Here is a 4,309-nt window from a genome sequence, read left to right on the forward strand (position 1 = left end):
GTCAAGAACAAAAAGATAAAACTTTTGTACTTTATTGTCAATATTTTTTTATTTTTTTTAAATTTAATTTTTTAAAGTTTTAATTTTATTTTTTTTTATTTTTTTTCTTATTAGCAGAAGATGTGTGCTGTTTAAAAAAAAGTGAACAAAAATGYCAGTTGTCATTTAAAAAATTAAAAATAACTTCACAACTCAAAAACGAATGACGTAATAAATGTCACTATAATGTCAAAATATAGCATTTAAAAGATAAAATCGAAAAACTGCAGAACTGTTCTATCTCCACTAAAAATTTTAGGCGCCCTACCTAAAAATTGTTTCTAGATACGGGCCTGATCAACATTTAGGCCCCTATACCAAACTTTAAAATCATCAGCCAACTATGATTTTTCACACACTGTACTAGGTGTTAATATTCTTACCGAAAAAAATTAGAAGTTTGTTTTCTTGTAATTTTGATAAATTTGTTTAAAACCTCAATTTTTTTGTAAAATCTCTAAACATCATTTTTTTTAATGACGTCTGGTTTGAGTAGTTATTTATTTATCAAGACACTAAAGTCTTATTTATATATTAAAGACGATAACCGAGGTAAATAAAAGACATGAGTAATGAAAAATGTCTTTAGTGCTGAGGTACATATAAATTTTTTTCCGAAACCACAAATTTGGACAGTTTACTTCAATGGGTCCAGTGTTGTTAGATTTCTCATTTTAATAGTTCATAAACTACAGAATATATAGTCACCATACAAAACCCCGAAGTAGAAAAAAAAATTGTAGAATTAAAAACTAATACCTGTACATAAGTATTGATAATGTTTATGAAAACCGATAATTGTTAGCAATAATTGGACAACACTGTAGTAATTTCAGTGAAGGGGGTGACCATGCAGTAATATCCGCAACCAACAACACACAAAATTGAAAAATGATAAAAACTTTTAATTCCTATTTTAACTGTACTGACAATTTCATGTAATTTTAGTAACGATTTTATTACTTAATTAAAAAAATCATTAAACTAAGATTATTTCTCGCAGACCTGTAATTTATGTGAAATCGTAACGCAGTAAAATATTTCCTTAAAAAAAGCAATTAAAATTTCATATAATGACTAGTAAAGCAATATTGTTTACAACCTATCATAATTTTTGTGGTATGTATTTTGTAAAAAATATTTTTTCAAAAATATCACAAAAAATTTAGACAAAACTGACCCAAAAATCTTTTGCAGTTATGATAATTCTGCACGTTTCCTTTTTTTTAATGTCATAACATTTTAATCGAGCAGATGTTATCGGTTTTGGTTTAAGTATACGGACAGGTGGAAATTATCATGTACATAATAAACAAATTATTTGTATCAGAGCAGCGTATCGTAAAACATAAAAGTGAAAGTTAAAAAGATTTGCAAGACGTTACCGCAGAGAAGTTATTGTGAGATTATGCGTGTAAACGACGTTCTGCATCACAGACTCATTATGCGTCATTATAATTGAATTAAAATTGCATAATATTAAAGCAACCACTTCCTTGCAGCAGGTCTCTGAATTTCGTTAATTTAACTCGTGTAATGCACAACTTACAAACGAAGAGAAAAAATCTATCGTTATTGAGCTTCGGCGATTTGTTGTTTCACACGGAAAAAACGTAATTGGTGCTCGATTTAATCGAATCATTATAAGTTGTAACCAGTGCTAACTAACAAGCTTCAAAGTAAAATATCGAAAAACGTTGTTGTCTATCAAAGCAGAAAATTACATTGTCTCGTTTATCTCATCTCTCGGCAAAAACTCGGCCTTTTGTTTAGACGGTGATCAGTTTCGTACAAATAGCAGCATTGTGGGCGCGTTCTATGGACGGGACCCCCAACACACAATAAAGAAGCTGCGAGCTTCATAAACTATTAAGAAATGTTTTGTGCTTCATCACCCAAGAATGTTAACATTTGATTTCTGGTAACCAGATACGTTAACAAGGAACGAAAAATATCATTTGACTTTATTCAGTTTGTTAATTTGGACGGAACAGATTTTTTTTGAGAACCGAGTATTGACTTACTATGACATTGTGCAGATGGTCGTTCCGGAAATTAGTTCATAAAGTACAAAGATAAAGATTTTTCAATTCTTACGCAATGCCATTCACAAATCTTACTCCGCATAATTTTGCCTTTTATAGTAAAAGCAGCGTCTGGATATTATTAAGCGTTGTTTTAATTAAACAGATGTGCAAATTATTAATAACAAAAAATACGGAATATTTTGCGGCTTCCTTAATTAAATGTTTAAAATGTCATAGCGAACACATTTCGACCTAAATGTATCTGATTACATATGTGCAAGGTGCTACTCATTCCCTTTCATTATCTGTCTTAAAAAATGTCATAAATAACCACAAAATTAAGATTAATCATCTCTGAAAATGCATAAAAAAATCGGACTTTTATTAATTTTACGCTGTGATTTTAAAAGGTTTTAGATAATTTTTGCACGTTTCTAAAATGTTTCTCATCTTTTGCAAATTAACATCTAATCAAGTACAAGTGTGTAAATTTACAACATAATTTATGTTTTTATCTACAGTCAAATTTTGAAAAATGAGCGAATCAATAATTTGACCCAAAACCAACTGAAAAAAATGTGTATCTAAAGTTTCTAAATAATAGACACATTTTTTTGTGATTCTAGACATTTGTATATAAATCTTGAACAATCACAATAATATATCCTTTACTGTCTTCTTAAAAAAAAAAAGATTTACTCTATTACTTTATGTTTTTTTGGAATTTTAGAAAAATCGCAATTGAAATGTTTTTCTTAGGTGTTTTTAATATCACTTTCTTGCTCAAAAATAATTGGTTCCTATTAATTTGTTGATGCAAAACCCAAATTTCAAACCCGTTTGTTTCTACTGGTCTTAACCATATTTTCTTACCAAAAATCGTTTTTTAATTATCATTTTACGCCATAATCGTAGAATAAGAAATCAACATTAAATTTTAATTGGAGTTTTCTTCTATTCAAAAATATAAATTACGTGGTATAATTTTTCTTAGAACAGAAGATCATTTACATTTTTCACGAAAAAAATATTGAAAATACATACTTTTGATTTTTTTACCAGAAAAATGCCAACAGTCGTAAACAAAGTTACAAACGAACTTTTAGAACATAACATGTTTTTTTTTCAAATTTCAGTAATTTCAAATTTCTACAATAAAAACTAAAACATTTTCAAATTAACAGTCAGCACCCTAAAAACATAAATTTCAGTTTCTTTCGGAAAGAAATAAAATAGTGAACATCTGTTGTATATAATATAATATATATAATGTAATATATAATATATATAATGTATAATGTAATATATAATGTAATATAATAAATTGAAAACTAGCTTATAGATTTTCAGTCACTTCCACATAGGTAAATTGACTCATACTAAATTAGAAACAATTTAAGTCATTTTCAATAAAAACTATCAATTTGTTTAGTTAATTCCATTTTTCGTTTCATTGAAATTCTTTTCAATGTTAAAAATTTTATTTATCAAGAATATATAGGTACCAGGTTACATTAGAAAAAACTCAGTTTCAATTAATTAATCGTGAGTTTTAACATAAATAAAATTTGCGGCCACAATAGTAGATTATATACCGAGATGGAAGATGCTTTATTACCAAGACGCTGACCACCAAGGTTTGTATACTATTTTATTCACAATCAGCTTTCCTAAAAAACAGAATACCAATAAATAATTTATCAAATTTTAAAAAACATGACAGTTCAGGGTGGAAAAGTAGTCACTTCTTTGTCAGTTTTCGGTTTGGAAAATGGCTATTTCCCAACCTAAACTGTTATGTCACATATCAACTGATAAGAAAGTGACCAATCTGAACCTAATATTCCATATCTATTGTTAAATAAAGTTCAAAAATCTTATTTTCAAACTTTTCACATGAAAAGTCATTACATTATCTTACACCCGTGTAAAACGTTAATGTAACCGTCTTTGTCAAGCGACAGCAATTGTTTTTTCCTGAAAATTGTTGGAAAATTTGGAAGCACTAAAAGTAGAAAATGGTAAAGGGTGAAAATTGAGTGAAGGTAAAAAACAAAATTTCAATCATAATTCTACAAAGCAGTAGAGTTTCATAGAGAAAAAAAGTCTAAAAGTGCCTAAATTAACGTTTTAAAGAAAAACATCACTTTCAATCATTCAATCTGACACTTTTGGGAGTTGTTGACATTTCGCTTACTTTTCAAGAAAATCAAACAAATTAAAGTCATATAAAAGTTTTAATC

This window comes from Tribolium madens, unplaced genomic scaffold (assembly GCF_015345945.1).
Source record: "Tribolium madens isolate multiple individuals breed KSU strain unplaced genomic scaffold, Tmad_KSU_1.1 Scaffold_20;HRSCAF=117;Tcas5.2_LG4, whole genome shotgun sequence".
Classification (NCBI taxonomy): Eukaryota; Metazoa; Arthropoda; class Insecta; order Coleoptera; family Tenebrionidae; genus Tribolium; species Tribolium madens.